Source organism: Centroberyx gerrardi, chromosome 18 (assembly GCF_048128805.1).
Source record: "Centroberyx gerrardi isolate f3 chromosome 18, fCenGer3.hap1.cur.20231027, whole genome shotgun sequence".
Lineage (NCBI taxonomy): Eukaryota > Metazoa > Chordata > Actinopteri > Beryciformes > Berycidae > Centroberyx > Centroberyx gerrardi.
The window spans coordinates 3,365,674-3,382,965 of record NC_136014.1 but is presented as its reverse complement, the minus strand read 5'-3'; positions in this window follow the sequence as shown (position 1 = coordinate 3,382,965).

The following is a 17,292-nucleotide window of genomic DNA, read 5'->3' as shown; positions in this document are numbered from 1 at the left end:
CTGTGATCAGTAGTCGGCTTGAACCAGATCCACTTGTTATCATTTTGGGATGCTCAGGAGAGCTACTGGGAAAAGCTAAAATGGATCAGCGTATCATTTTGTTCTGCCTGCTTGTTGCCAAGAAGTTGTTATTGTCGTTTTGGAGGGAAGAGACTGACGGCAAACGCACTGAACTGTGAGAGAATTAGATTTAGGATGAACAACAAATCTCCAGAATGTGATATGACTTGGAACCCTTTCTTTGAACTCCTGCAAAACAACGCTGTTGTTCAGAATGTGGTCGCGCTCTGGAGACCCCTGAACGTACTATTCTTACAACTTATACTGTATTATCTGTGCTGCTGTCAGAGCAGACCTGTTCTGTTATACTCTTCATATATGTCCTTGATGATGTTTTGCTTTGTTGTTTGCTACCGGTGGGAGGTGGGAAGAAGGGGACAAAACAAAATAATGAATGCTGTGGTGTATACTTTCATACGTTCTGTAACTGATGAAGTAACTGACTGAAGTATCATAACCTGGTGTTCAATAAAAACTACTGGATTGAAAATATAGGCTTACTTGTAGGGGTCCTTAGTGTAGTAGAGACCAAAGAAAATAATACACCTAGGCTATTCTGAGAACGTTTTTTGTTTTTCTTATTCTTCTCGAGCTGAAATGAAATGAATGAAGCACTGGAAATAAGCTGCCAGTGCCCATAAGCAGGAAATGTAAAAAAAAAAAACTAAAAAAAAAAAACAGGAGCATATCTTGTTGTAATTCCCTGAACAGCTGTAAGAGGGTACACTGCAGCACAAATCACAGATTGTACCTTTAAATCTGCACTAGGCAAGTTTGCATGTTGGCGGCCCCAAATGGCAGCGAGAGGTAACTGAAGTTTGAAGGACTTCATTACCCAGAAATCCAGGCGAGGTCAGTAAACTAAATGTCTTTCTCTTAGTGTGTGGTGGGGTGGAGGTGGAGAAGAGGTTCAGCTATTGTTGGTGAGTCCAGCTTCCTCTGAACTAAGTGCTCACTTTTGGATTTTATTCACCAGTGACCACACCAGAATTTAATTTAGGCAAATAGGGCGAATCTATGGGATCTCAATTAGTGGGGATGGGACGTACTTCTCTGTTGCAGTCCCACTTCTTGATTTAGACTGATAAGATAGGTGGATTTTTACATCAAAATCTTGTCTAGCGCAGCTTTAATCTGTTTCTCTCAGAAGGCTGGAAAGATAGAGGTCTGTCCTTTATTCCTCCTTCAGTGCATAAATGTTTGCTCTAAGAGTTTTCAATCTCCAGGAACTATCACTCTGATCTCGGCAGAAAGTTAGTGTGTATTTGTGTGTGTGTGTGTGTGTGTGTGTGTGTGTGTGTGTGTATGTACGAGTGGGTGGGTGAGTGGGTAGGTGAACATCTCTCAAGTGTGATTGACTGCAGCAGTTTGGAGTGCCCCTTACTGAGGCGCGATGGGAAATCTATTAGAAACCATCATCAGAGCCATTTTCCATTTCAATAAAGAGGAGTTCATCATGGGACAAATACGAGGGAGCTTTTTTTCTGCAGGCATTTTTTTTCCCCCTCTTGATGACACAGGGCCCATGACAAATGCTTCATAATCACACACAGCCAGGGAAAATATGAATACACTTGTTGCTCCTAGCAACGGATCACAATAGTGGATGGCGTGTGTGTGTGTTTGCCCGCACGCGCACACGCCTTTTGCACACTTTTGTATGCGAACATGTGACTACACTTGTGCACTCACCTGCCATTTGGAGAATCAGTATTCAAATGACTCGGCCCTTCTCGGATTCATATTTTATTTTATGAGATAAGGAGAGGGAGGGAGGAGGAGAGCAAGAAAGAGAGAGAGAGAGAGAGAGGACAGATTAGACCATCATAAACCCCCATGGGAAAGGCTTTCAAAGGGGAAAGTACTGTAATGTACCAGCTCAGACGGGTTGTCAGCCTCCGCTGATCGGGGATCAGTCGTTCACGGTCCTCGGGGTATCTGTCATTTCTACAGAGATCATACCAGTGTCGTCTGCAGCAGGCTATGGAGAAAGACGTATGGCTCTAGACGTCCTGTTGCTGGGTAAAAACAATGGGTGAGTCACAAGGCCGAGGCTGTCGCTTTGCTGTAGTTGGTATTTACCACCCACATTAACAGGCAAATGTGCAGGTTTACCAGATTTACTGCCTCACTGATACAGTAATTGTGTATATTTAACAGGATACGTACACGGTAAATGCATATATTTAATCCTGTGGTAAATGTGTACATTTCCCATGACATATGCATTAGGTACAGTATATTATGATAAACAGAGAAAAAATAAAATGAGATCCAGGAAAAAGCAACAGATCTGCGAAGTGAAAGTGCTGTACTTTTCCACTAGGATTTTGCTGGAATTAGTGCATAACCCCCCTTCAACAATGTCAACAAAGGCTCGTTCACACTACATGAGGAAGTAGCCCAAATGCGATTTTTTTTGTCTACATGTGACACAGATATGATTTTTTCAGACCAAAAAGCCAGAAAGCGGCCAAAGAGATCGTCATTGTGTCGTGGTAAAATGTAAAATTTTAATTATCACCTTATTCACTTGCTCGGCTATTTTTGAATCAAAAGACTGCGGTGCATGGAAGTAGTTACCCTGCTAAGTTAAATGTGTTGAGTCTGTCAGCTTACTCCTGCTTTCCCCAGTTTACCTCTTGCAAAAGAAAATATCTTGCAGAGACAAAAGTTTGGAGCATTTGCCCAAAGATCCCTTCATCTGTTGCTAATCATCATAGCTTTATTTCTTAATAATTACATAAGCTATCTGAGCTCCATGCCATTTCAGTCCCTTCAAATTGATTTGATTAATTCCATCCCTGCAGCAATTTTATGGAAGAGGACCTGAAAGACATACTGAGGTAAATGACTTTAGATGAATAAAAGGTGTCAGTTTTGGTTTAATGTAATTGAAGAGGGCAAGCAATTCTTTAACACCTCTTCACATATTAGAAATCACTATAAGCAGGATTAAGGTTACCAACGATAGCAGCTGCTTTCCTAATGGATGAAATCAGTATTTTTTATGTGAGGCTCAGATGGATCCATGGCATCTTCCTGAACCACGCTTGGAAAATCCTGAACACACCTTTACAAAGAGAGGTATGTTAGAAAAATGTGAGTGTTGGGACAGCAACTTTTTGAATTTCTAAATGTACGTCTTGGTCATCTAGACAAGGTTAATTTCTGTGCTATTTTGGACTGGGAACTGAACATTTTGCCACTGATAAATCTGATCAATTTTAGATGTCTGCTTGTTAGCTAGCTAACCACAGTATCATAGTTAACATTAACATCAGTTGCTTTGCTAAATTAGCCTGCTGGCTAGTTAGCTAGCTAACAGTTTGTTCAGGTTAACTGAGCTGACTCTTCTCAAGCTACAACTCAGAGTGTTTTGGAGTAGAGACTAGGGCTAAAGACAAGACAGTTTACTGTGTCACAGTAACCTACATTATCACACTATTCACATTTACTGAGAACATTACTGAATGGATCTACAGCCACACCACTAGGGCTGCCAGATGCCCGGTTTCGAGCAGACTGTCCGGTTTTCATTTGCATTGTCTGAGACGATGTCCGGTCAAAATCATTCTGTAAATAATAATCCACAAATTCTAGCCCTGCCAATATGTCCCTATCATGGCTGGGTATCTGTTGCTTTAACAAGCTAAAGCGGCTAGGCTCATGACTAGAGCAGATGTAATCTCCACCAATCACAAATTACCATTTCACCCCACATGGGTGGGTGTTTTATTGTGTGGGCTGTGTAAGCGCATAGCCCAAAGTTGTGAATAGCTTACATTATTACTGGACCTATATGATGGAGATAAAAAGGTAAGAAAAGCGAGCACCTGTCTGTCTGTCTGTCTGTCTGTCTGTCTGTCTCCCTCTCATTTGCGCCAGAGTTGCATTTTTTCTATTCCAGTCTGAACCAATGGATATGTGGTACAATATCAGATCCAAAGGCACGCAACCTACATGCAACTTGTACTGAACCCTCAAATCAGAATTTGTCAGCATTGCCATGACAATGAATAAATTGGACATCATTAACCTGAAACAATTATCATACTTTTGTTAACATTAGCATGGAGGAGACACAACAATTGAAAGAAAGTCAAATAGCCAACTTAACTGGTATTTGGGGAGACGCTTCAATTGAGTCAAAACTCAAAACCACATACAATAATCAAAATATGTTTGAAACAAAAACAGATGTGACGTCTTTTGTCGCTGTCAGCTCATTTTAGTATCATGAATGAAATGAACAGCATATGAACAGCATGTGAGCAACCATTCAGAATTGAGCATGAAGGCCTGCAGTGTGAACGTCACCTAAGTGATTACTGTTATAGCTAACGTTCCTCATGCCAGGCTAACGTCATGCATTGATGCTACAATACATATCCACAAATAGATGTGATTGATTACAATTAGTTTGTCATGATTGATATTGTTTTAGCTATGGCTTTGTATTCTGCTGATGCAGCTTGTTAATAATGAGTGTGCAATAAAGTAAGTGGGCATACACCCAAACTGCTCATTAGAAGTCAATATACAGAAAAGCCCCGGTAGAATGAGTCAGAATATTAACTTATGTGAAGAGAGCGCCATCACTTGGTGGAATCTGGAATATTACAGGAACACTGCATTGGCCAAAAGTCAGGTATCAACCATAACCTATACTGGCATATACAAGAACAAGCTAGGAGAGAGAGATAGAGAGGTTTCATTGTTCTGATCTAATCAAGTCTAATTGTCTAACTGTCTAATTGATCTAATCAAATCTGACTTTTCTCTTTCCACTGGAAGTGCTCTTCTTAAATTGAAGAGCGGGAGATAGAGAGAAAGAGAGAGGGAGAAGGGACAAGGTTTCAATTGATTCATTGATTTATTCATGTACACAAGGGCTAATGCAATAATTGCTACTCCTACTCACTCCACCATTAGAGATTTGATTCATCTCTATTAATGTCATTCAACGTCCCTGCATTTACCACCAAAACTTCAGCTTAGAGGGAACATCGGTGCTGAATTCTCTCCTGATATGATTTTTTTTTTTACATATGATTTTCCAGATAGATTTCTGTCAATTTTGCTTGATCTTGGACTCACTTAGGCGCTATCATACCAATTGCCATACACATGAGAGCAGGGCTGAGGGCAAATCAGAAGGTAGGAGGAAAGGAGCTAGTAGAGCCTTGCTGACCTGAGCCCCTTGGAAATGGAAGTTGTTTAAATCGGAGTGAGATGCAGTGATACGTGAAGTGCATTCTACCAGAGGTGACGCTAAGGTCAAAGTATCAGAGGGATGAAATCAGAAAGCGGTGCTTCTCGGGGGGCCCCACTACCAGCTAGTAACTGATTTTAATAAGAAAAGTAGTGGCAAACAGGTGCCCCTCTCCCAGTGAATTGACCTGGAGTGGTCTCGCTGTTTCCAGCTTATCAGGTGAAGCAGCTATACCACTTCTATCTGAAATCATTTTCCCACCAGGAGGTCCACTTCAGGAAGCGATGCCGGTTAACAGAATGCTGAAGTAAGGGCAGAAAGGGTAGAAAACAGAGGAAAGCAAAAGACGGCAGGTGAACTGTGCGTGATGAACAAAGAGGGGGATTCTCAGCGATTACATCTGATGAGGTGCCATCACCCAGCGGCACTACCTGCTGTCGTACAGTCCAGTTTTAACAGAGCTTTTTATGTTGCCGCTGTCCTAAATGAGAGGTGTCTGCACAGCGCTCCCCTACTGTGAGAAAAAGACTGATCTGCCTATTTAAGGGCCCCGACACAGCAAAAAGAAAAAAGACACTCCAAAGGGACTTTTTTCTTTCTGCTGACAGTCTGTGTGTGTGTGTGTCTTTGCAGTTTAGTTATTTGCCCCAAGAATAGCGATGTCAGACAACTGAAAAAAGTTGTGAACAATAAAACTTTACCAGGAGGATGCTAACTCACTGCTACACTCCAAAAACTCCTCAGATAAAGCTCCTCAAGATAATGAACAACACATTGATTGCATCAGTTCAGTAATCCAAAAGAAATAATCCATTCAGGCAAAATGGCAAATCAAATATAACTAAACTTAAACAGGTCTTGAAGGTTAGGGTCCATAAAATATCCCCTATCTTCATAGGCCCGTTCCATTTTGTCTGAAACTGGGCCAGAAAACATGACTTGACACTATCAGACAGGCTTGGCTTTCCCTTTGTTCTCCCTCTGCCTGCCAAATTCACTCCCTGTGTCTTTTAAAACAAAGACGTGAGCAAGACCGCACATGGCAATACAGTATATATACAGACTACTTAAAACACGCAGCATACAGTGGTGAACATTGTAGAAATTCCTTCCATTCTGCATGATTACAGAAAACACTTTTTGGGAGTGAAGCAGCACTACAACAGCGGTGCAGCATGTAAAACGTATTGTGTAATAACCTTTATTCATATAGCACTTTTCAAAATGAAGGCCGAAAATAAACAAAATAGATAAAAGTAAACAAAATAGGGAGGCCAAAAACAATTCATGAAAATAATCATTACAGCAAAGTAAGTCATTAAAAGTAAGTTTTAAGAATTGATTTAAAAGATGCAGATTTAGCAACCTGAGCTCCTCAGGCAGGTCGATCCAAAGTCTAGGAACCCTAATCTAGACTTTGGAACAGCCAATAGGAACCTCTTGTTTTTGATGTAGACTATGGAACAGCCAATAGGAACCTCTTGTTTATTAGGAACCTCTTGTTTTTAAACTAGACTTTGGAACAGCCAATAGGAACCTGTCAGAGGAGCTCAAGCCATCATTCACTTCATATGGTTAAAAGTCTATAATATAGCTTGGTGCCCATCCATTTTACATTTAAAGTTAATAGTAAAATCTTAAAATGAGATCAAAACTAACAGTTAATAAACAGTGTAAAGATGCCAAATCGGGGCGATGTGATAATTTCTTTTGTTCCAGTGAGAATCCTAGCTGCTGCATTTTCATACGAGGTGAAGACAAGAAAGAGACTTTTGCCCGAACCGGGAATACAGAGTTGCAGTAGTCTAAGAAGGAAGAGCTAAAATCATGGATGTTTTTTTCCTCATCACTGAACATGTTCACATTTCTCAGCGGATGCTTCAATGCAGTGATTAGAAGAAGGGTTAACAACTGAATAACACTGAGAAGCAGCCTAGAGTTATGGTGGTTTTTGGAGATAAGGTTAGAGAAATCTGCTGCTCTCGCATCCTTAACCACTTTCTGATATTTCAGCATTATGCCCTTCATAATACTGTAGGACACTTGCAGTTAATCAGCCTTCCATTAACGTTTGGCTCTTCTACATTTTCTCTTCACAGCCTGAGTGTTTTTATCTTGCCATGGCAGGGGGTTTGTTCTTGATTTTTTTGTACTTAAAGGGAGCAACAGCATCAAGAATACTCAAGCACATGCTGTTAAAATGATCAACAAGCTCCTCAGTGTTGAGCAGAGGTACTGGAGTAGTTCTGGACGTCAAAAAGGCCTCTGAGAAGCAGACAGGAGCACAGAGGCTGGGAGAAGGACATTATAAACAATGGCCTTATGGACAGAAACACACCTGTGTTTCTGGCACAACATTGGGGTGAATCTAAATGATAATACTAAGTCAAAGACAAGTCCCTCTATATGAGAAGGTTCTCTAACAAACTGAACTTATAGAATAACTAAACCCCAAACTCAAATCTGTGTAAAGCCTGACATCTAATGGTATAAAGCATGCTACTGAAATTGCCATCTGCTGTTGGCTGATCTTTGGTGCCAGGTGGTGACATCACCTGGCACCAAAGATCAGCCAATAGCAGATGTCAATCCTTTTCACCATTAGATGTCAGGCTTTACACAGATTTGAGTTTGGGGTTTAGTTACTCTTTAAAGCTGCACTAGGCAACTTCACACTTTGGCGGCCCCAAGTGGCAGTGAGGCATAACTGTTTGAACCTTGGAAAAGTTGAAGGACTTCATTACCCAGAAATCATGTAATGTGATGGCAGTAAACTATGCACCAGAGTCCATTTTTTTCCTGGATAGAATGCTCGCTCACTGCCTTTTAGGAGAAAGTACTCTAACTTTTGATTCATCACTCCCTGTATGCCAAGAAGACTTTCTGCCAGTGTCCATACCCGCCACCTGACATTAACTTGGGAAATCTCCAGGGTCTCAATTAGTGGGGATGGGACACTCTTCTCTATTGAAGCCACACTTTGTGATTTAGACTGATAAGACTGGTGTATTTTTACATAAAAGTCTTGCCTAGTGCAGCTTTAAGTAAAAGACTCAACAAGTTCAATGCCTCATATAAGGAGAAGTTAACAAATCAAATGGGAGAGCATTTGAAGTCAATTGTGTGTATAAATGCCAGCATGTCCAGATAGCCTGTGATGGTGCAAGTGGTTTCAGTCAGACTCTCCCTCACTCAGACAGGTTTCAGTAATCATAACAAAGCCTATTGAATTGGAGTGATGAGTGATTTATTTGACAGAGACCCTGTGTTCATTAATCCAAAGCTGACAGCACTATTAGGGGTAGCAATGTGATGTACTGGTAGGCAAGGAATATGAATGAGATTATCTCTATTGACAGCAGGTGATCTAGACACCAATGGAGCTCTGACCGCTTTGTGGTAGGAGATGAAGCGCACTACAGCTGCGTTCGGAATGGTTGACTCGTTCACTCACTCACTATTCCCTATGCAGTGTTTGTCATATAGTGAACTATATGGGCAACAACCGAACTAAGTTTCGGACACTGCATTAAACATCATTGCTTCAAGAAAATGTGCTGGATATTCGTGGGAATGCCCAGCATCTCATAAACAAACCAAGCATCATGACAGCGGGTTGAAATGTACTCAGGTAGTATCGAGTTTAGGAAGTTTTGAACGTTAAATTAAAAATAAATTGTTGAAATTCTAATCATGTACAAGTGTGGTTTTGTCAACTGAGGCCCTGTCCACACGTATACGGATATTTTTAAACGCATTTTTTCCTCCTCCGTTTTCAAAAAAATTCCTGTCCACACCAACAGTGTTTTAGAAAATCTCTCCATCCACACAAGAACCCAAAAACGATTAAAAAACGCATCCGCAGCGTTCACGTTGCGGAGCAGTTTCTGCTCAAATGCCATTATTTCCTATGGCAGGGTGCGGATTCCGCACTCACTGACGGCTGCGCGGCGGATCACGGATTTTTCCCCCACGGTTGGTCGCGCGAAGAGTGGAAAATAGTTCAACTAGAGCGGATAAGATCCACACTCACTTCTCACAAGAGGACAACTCAGCACTGCTTTGGTTGCCTGGCAACAAACTGAGGGCTCCGCTTCGTTTCTGCCACTTTTTTTCAAAAGCGAGGCGGATCGCGGATTTCAAGCAGAAGAGTAAAGTAAGAGAAATACAGCAAGGTTGACTTATAAACACGTAATTAAACCTAACAGTACTGACTACACATAAGGTAGTAGGCTCGTAAGTTCCTGACACATGCTTAATACAAATAAAACAACAATTGCCATGCGCAAGTTGAGGTTATGATGTCAGCGTTTTCAAAAAGCTCCGTTTCACCTGTCCACACGCATACACGAAAGCTGAGTTTTGAAAAATCTCCACCCTGGGAGGCGTTTTCCAACAGCTCCGTTTTCAGTGACCTTAAACGCCGTTTTCGTGTGGACGGGAGGCCAAAACGCAGAGAAAATACTATGTTTTCAAAAATATCCGTATAGCCTACGTGTGGACAGGGCCTAAGGTGCTGTCTCCTAATGCGGTAGCAAGCTGTTTTGGTTCGGCAAACAATAAGCTTGTAAGCTCTCTTTTCTGTAAGACATGATCACATTGTGGTATAGAGGAGAAATTGTAGGGAACTAAACAGTGAATCAAATTAACCGTTGAGAATTCGGACACTAGTACAAAATGGCGGACAGACTAGTGCACTATTTCTGTAATAGGGAACAGTTTCGAACAGAGCTTACAAGTCCTAGTTTTACTAACTGCTCTGGGTTAATGATACAGTAGTTTGATACTTACATTTCCTACTACACTTTTCAATCCCTCAGGCAGGAGTCTATGTTTTCAGACAGCAGCTGTGTCTGCATCCTGCATCATCATGCTATCCCATAAGATTTTGTGGCTTCTTAGGCATTACAACCATTTACAAGTTGATAAATCATCATATATACAGGACAGCATTTATAGGACAGTTGTAACCATCCAGTTCATGTGTATTTCTGTACACCGTGCTGTCAGTGTAGCTTCAACCTGTCTTCCGCTAATCATAAACTCGCGTCACGTCACAAGAATAACAGAGAAAAACAATAACTAAACAACGAGCTGCTGGGCCGTGGGGGCGACAGGCTGCATCATACACACATGCCTACATCTCTCTCTCATACGCACACACACACACACACACAGAGGAGACAACAGCGATGCTCCGGCTGTTACCGCTGGCTGGTGACGCTTGACGTTTGTTTTGGCAATGCATTCTGGGTTGTCAAAATTTCATCTCCTTGGGTGAGCAGAGGGAAAGGAAAGTGTGTGTGTGTGTGTGTGGAGGGGGGGAGGGCGCATGGCACACACACATGCACACATATGCACACACACACACGCGCAATCTGTCAGAATGGAGTGTTTCATACCATTAAATCATGAGATAGCCAGTCCTCTCTAGGGTGCTGAGTGTTTCTAGACCTTTCCACCATTTCTTCCTGTGTGTGTGTGTGTGTGTGTGTGTTTGAGTATGTGTGGGCATGTCTGATAGCGAGTGATGGACCCCACAGCAGCACAACAATCCACGGTGATAGATGAGGCTGTAATGGCTGCCGCAGTCGAAACCACATCATCTATCAAACGACAGCTATTTTCATTTAGCACTTAACACTGACCACTGACACTGTTGTTTTTACCCCACACAGCAAGACATTCTCTCATGCACACTCTTCTCCCTCCTCCATCCCGATCAAAATAAGTGTTGACCATCTCATAGATTATGATCAGAAAGGAAAACACAGATAGCATAGAAGAATGCTGAGTGCCCACCGGGAAAAAGGGGGGTAAATAAGAAAGTTTGGCCGAGCTGCAAATTCTCAGTGGCAGATTAAAGCTCTTTCTAAATTTGTGCATCATTCAAAATGCTGACATTTGTGTTGTGAGTTGCCAACAGCTTGCCAAGTGCTCTCAGGCAGGTTTGTCCCAAGAAAATACCCCCATAGAGAGTGGAGGAATAATTGCTACTCATGGCGCATTAAAACCAAGCGTGTTCGGAGTGGATTATTTGAACTCTGGAGCGTTTACTCCTTTAGTTTGGTTTGTTTGGCCAGGTGAGAACAATGCCATTCATAGGTGGCACCAAATAACGGCACTGAGATCCCTGAAAATGCAAGTCTCCGTCCTCTAACAAGAGAACTGTGGTGCAGTTCATTAGGAATGGGAACGTAATCGTACCAACTACACGAAACGACCCCAAAACGCAAGGGATTATGGCTATATGGAGACAAATGTTGACATCTGATATTTCCTCAGTTCCTCATGCTTGGAAAGCCTAGCATAACAAAATGAGTCTGGACTGATTCTCATATTCAGCTATTTCTTCATGTGTTCTTAGCTGGTATGAACACCAGAGAAGGTCAATTACAGCAAAGAACGCAGACAAGTCCATCATGCATCAGGCTAAAGTTAAAGGGACTGGAATCAGATTTGCTTTGACTCCCCACATGCCAAAATCTGTAACCTGGCAGGATGACAGGTTACCAAAACTCTGTCCAATAAACAAGCTACTTGTGAGTCCATGTGACTTTTGCTTACAAGCTCTGGTTTGCTTGTGATTTTGCAGCGAAATACAGTTGCCCACTATGGTTCAGATCAAAGAAAATTAATTCTAGGCCTGATCGCACCCTAATTTGGGGACAGGAAAGCATTCTTGCGGCCACATCAAAGAGAGGATTTAACGTTACCTTATTGTGAAGAGGAAAGAAGGTCTTCTTCTGGTTTAGTGTCAAATCAGTACAAATGTTGACTATAAATTATTATAATAATTACAGTCTGTTACAGTTCCCGTCTAAACACACCACACACTACATTACTTTTGTAGAAATCATTTTTCCACCCCAATTGCAATTGTGTATAGTGTGGCATTTTCTCTTTTTGTGTTTCAGCCAACCAATTTGAAGTCTTAGCATAATGTGTGCGTATAGAAGAAAAAAAACAAAGACAATTGTCCATTGTCAGCTGCTGTCACTTTTGCATTACAGAGACTCTGTGTGCTGCTTCACACCAGTAGACCAGAATAATATTTTCTGTCATTCAGCCTGTGGTTAGTGAAACAGCTCTGGTGTTGATGATTGTTTCTTTATGGATTTTACCATTGTGATGTGACAGGTCCGAGCAGGGCCATTTGAATATGATCGAGATGGGATGAAATTATGTTTTGCACATCACATAAGCAAAGGGGACGTGACGGAGTGTATCAGAATCAGTGTTACTGGCCAAGTAAGTTTGCACATACAAGCAATTTGACTTGGTGGATTGCTCCTGTAGGTCACATTAAAGATAAAGACAACACAAAAATTAAATAAAGAAATAAAACAGAGTATAAAGAACTAGAAGTAGAAGTTAGGGAACAGTTCTCTTAATGAGGTAGTCCATAAAGAAGTAATACAGTAAAAAAAATAATAAGTAGTATAAGTAGAACATAGAATCAGAACTAAAAATATAAATTTAAGAAACATATTAATACAGTATGCAAATGGTTCTCCGTTGGAACCTAACTAATGCTGGTGGGAAGCTATGGAAGTCAGTGGTACAGAAATACAATAATAATAATAATAATAATAAGCAGGAATATATACAGGTCAAAGGAATATTGCTCTGGGATCCAGAGTATAAAAAGGTGTAAATATATAAGTATCTAGCCAGAACAGAGTTGAGTTTGGTGCCATTTGTCTATTTTGGTGCCATTGTCCAGTGTGGTTGTGGAGTGCGGTTGAAGACGATCACTGCTCTGGGAAAGAAGCTGTTCTTAGGTCTGGTTGTTTTAGCTCTGATTGTTCAGGATTGTTTTTCCTGAAAGTAGAGCTTGGAAGATGTGGCTATAAGCTAAAGGGAAAGCTAAAGTTAAAGCTATAGAGAATAAAAAACAATGCTGGCAGGCTGGCAGGTTTCCATCACTGCCTCTCACCCATTTACTACCCCCCTCAACTCATCTCACGCTCTTATTTAGAAATTGAAAAGAAAAAAAATCTCCAACTTTAAATCGCATTCATTCTTCTTTTCCAGCTACAGTTGATTTGATCCATGTCAGATACATATTTACTCAAAAGCCACACTAAAACACTCTAAAACTGTTAAAAAAAAAAAAAAAACTTTTGATGATGTATCTTGCATTTTTGTGTCCATTTTGTTGTTTGGTGTATTTTTTCTTCTTCCCGTAGATACCTGGTTAATGTAGACGACATGACGTAACGTCAGGTTTTGGTGTCAGTCCCTCAGAATTGAAGAGCGAGGGCTTCTTTCTAGAGCCGCCATTTTGCACCAAGAGACGTTCAACAATCATACAGGGAGAAATCCATCGTAGAAGAGGAGAGAGACCAATTTCTCCACCCACAGCAGCCTCAGTAGACCAGAATGCAATGCAGCCACAGGACATGTGTTGTGCTTTGACAAACTAGCTGCCTAGCAAGCTATACACATGCCCATACGCCCACCTTTGATTGACAGCAGCAAGTTCAGGCCCGTTCTCTGGAGGTTATCTAAAGGCATTCTGGGAAATGTTGGAAATCAGTAACTGAAGTAGAAGTAGGGGAGGCAGGTTGAAGGAAAGTGGCTACAATAAAAACATAAATTCGTCAAAAAATAACTCCTGGAATTGAACATCACAGATTGATGATCTAGTATCTGAGGGGGAATTTTTCCTTTCTGGCCAGTGTGAGCTAGCCTGTTTATTCTGTCTGGATTTGTGTGCGTGTGTGCATGCGTGCATGTGTGTGTGTATGTGTGTGTGAGTGTGTGTGTGTGTGTGTGTGTGTCTACTGGACTGGTCATTCAGTGGTCTGTGCCCCCTTCCTCTTGTTTTTATTGGTGCATTACTGTCACTTAGATAAATGTTTGTAATGGAGATATTCCACTGAGCTCCTAATAAAACTCTGTGTGTGTGTGTGTGTGTGTGTGTGTGTGTAAAAGCAAACGGCTGGGGAGAGTCAGTAGCTTCCAATAGAAAACAAGAAAAAAGAAGAGAGAGAGAGACAGAGACAAAGACAGACAGATGCAATATGTGTGTGATGTGGACTGTCAAACGGCGGTGACTGGCAGACAAGTGAATGTCATGTCAGTGGGAAATGTACCAGCACTGATATTTCTGCATGCCATATTCTATTGTTATAGTTGCTATGGATGGAGAATGGGAGGGAGAAAATAGAGGAAAAGATGGAAAGGGTAGATATGAGAGGAGAGCGAGGACAATGCAAATTAAATGATGGATCTAATTATTTAACATGGTGATGATGAGGGTTCGACCAACATGGGTTTTTGAAGGCTGATAATGGTATGTTTGGGTTGAAGTTGCCTATAGCCGATAATTTGTATCAATGTTCAATATCTTTAAAAAAAAAGTACTGGAAAAGCATCTGAAACAACATTTAGACCATCATGGGACACTAAAACTCTCCACTGAAACCCAGACTAATTAAATTCTTTAAGGTGGATTAGCAGCTCCTTAAAGATGCTACGTGTAGCATTTTAACATCAATAAGCCTTTACCACATTCATTTTGAAACATTAGCATAATAACTGCAAACAAACAAGACCATTGCTGAGAAGACTGGCAGCCTCTACCGGCCTCTACACTGCATTTTACATTGTGAGCCACCAGGTCAGATTTGGAGGGAAATCTGCTGGATGCTCTCACCTGTTTACGGTAATCATACCATGGTATCACAATGAATTTGACAATGATATATTGATGCCTAAAAATGCTACACACACATTTTGCTTTTCAATTTTTTGGATTGGAGTACATATATGTACATTTGTGTTAGAAGGTCAAAATTGATTATACTTCATAATGTCAATTGTATTTGTTTACAAAATGAATTTTGCATATTTGCTGTTTACTACTACAGAATGAATCAAACGTTTTTAAACAGTGTCGCAGACACACACATTTTGCTTTTCAACTATATGAATTGGAGTAGATATATTTGTGTAACAAGTCATGTTGCAACCTCACACATCTTTTAATACAAGTACAACTTATTTTGACAGTTTTTTATTCCAAATCCTCTTGTGCTGGCCATCACTACTAATAATAGGCCCTTTTCACAAACATGGCTGCTGTACTTCTGCAGGGTATAACTCGGTTCTCACCATTGGCAGCAATGTTAAAAAGCCAACTTTCTGTCACCCATATCACTGATTTTGTGTTTCAACATAATGTATAACCCAATACAGGTGTTGTCACTGACATATCTTTCTGTTTCTGTTGTCAGACGACTGCGCAAGTAACTGTGATCGAGGGTCACAACATGCTAACTGGCTAACCAAGGCTAACGGTAATTTCTGTACTGTTAGCATTTTATGACCCTCGATCAAATCACTTTTTTATAGTTGCGCAGTCGTCTGACAACAGAAACGTATTTCCGGTTGAAACAGGATGTTGGGATGGGACATAACATGTGGAGGGACTGTTGAAAAGCAGGGCCATAGCCAGGGTTTAGAAATTAGTGAGGTCCAGAATTTTTTCTTTTAATGGAGCTTATTTACTGCATTTCTAGATGAGCAAAATTCATACCAAAATGACACCTACAAACACAACCCAAGCTATACACTACACACAAACTCATTATCTATAATTAAATACATACAGAGGGACCTGTTGGCAAAAATACTTTTATTAAAGCTGCACAATTTGTCACAATTTACTCTCACTCTTCTTCTGTGTGTGTGTGTGTGTGTGTGTGTGTGTGTAGGTGTGTGTGTGATGTTTGGTTGAAGAACACACTAACTACAGGCAGTTCACTAGCCTCCCTTGTGTTGATTTCCTGCATACATCATGGTCTTTCCCTCCACTTCTTCACTTCTACACAGACACACATAAGTTATGATCAGTTAGTGCAAATGCGACAGGGAAATATTGGTATATTAATCTTCACAACATGCATTACCTTTTGGAAGGCTAGCTGGCGTATAACATACTAGTACTAGTACTTAGATGGTTTTTATTTTTTTATTTTCCATGCTTTTAATTTCTATAGTTGTAAGATTCGTTTTTAAATCTGTGCAATTGAAAATGTGAAAGGACAGGCACTTCTTAAGCCAAATAATTTTATCAATGTAAAAAATACTAATTACAGAATTTCATTTGAGAAAACCAACTCTCAGCCTGGCCTCTCTCTTTGCTGTTAACTAGTGTTTACATGTTAACTAGCTAGTTAGCTATCAGCCTCAAGCCAGCTAGCCTTGCTTGAGTCCTGCACTCTTCAAATAAGTGAAATGCTGCATACTGTATCAACATTGATGCTCTAGTTAATGTTGTTAATGAAAGCTTCTTAGCAATAACTTATCTTTTACTTAACCTTTTACTTACCGCACACAGTAGCAGCCTATGCACAGATGCACAGATAGGGGAGAGACACTCACCTCGGCCGGGTGTTGCAACGTGTCGCCACTTCCTGTATCCGTAGTTTCAAATTAAAAGCCCTCTAGCGTTTCACACACGGTCCAGCCATATACTAGGTTTTGACCTAGTCTTGTTTTAGGAAATAATTACCGAGGTCCGGACCTCGGTGACCTCATAGCTGGCTACGGCCATGTTGAAAAGTGGGCGAGTTCGACCAGAACAAACATGGAAAGTGACTCAGAAGAACTGGATGCTAGCCTGCATTATATTGTGTGTGGGATTTTGATTTAAAAATACAAGAAAATAAACAGTGAACATTGTCTTTTATGGTTAAATACTGTATGTGTACATTATGATATGTACAATTAACTCACAAAGTGAAAAGTCGTTTTTCATTGCACTGTGACTTTAAAACAGAGAGGATGCTTGTACATAGCTTAGAGAAACTGCATCCTTACCGCCTGTCTCCCTCCATCCCTTCTTCCCTCCTAACAAGCTGGCTGCTCTTCAGTCAAGGAGGATTACTGCCTCTCTTTCTCAATCTTTCTCTCTCTCTCCCTCCCTCTACCTGACATCTCTCCATCTATCTCAACTCCACAACAGTAATTACTGATACTGTGCAGCATGCAGATCAGAGAGAGAG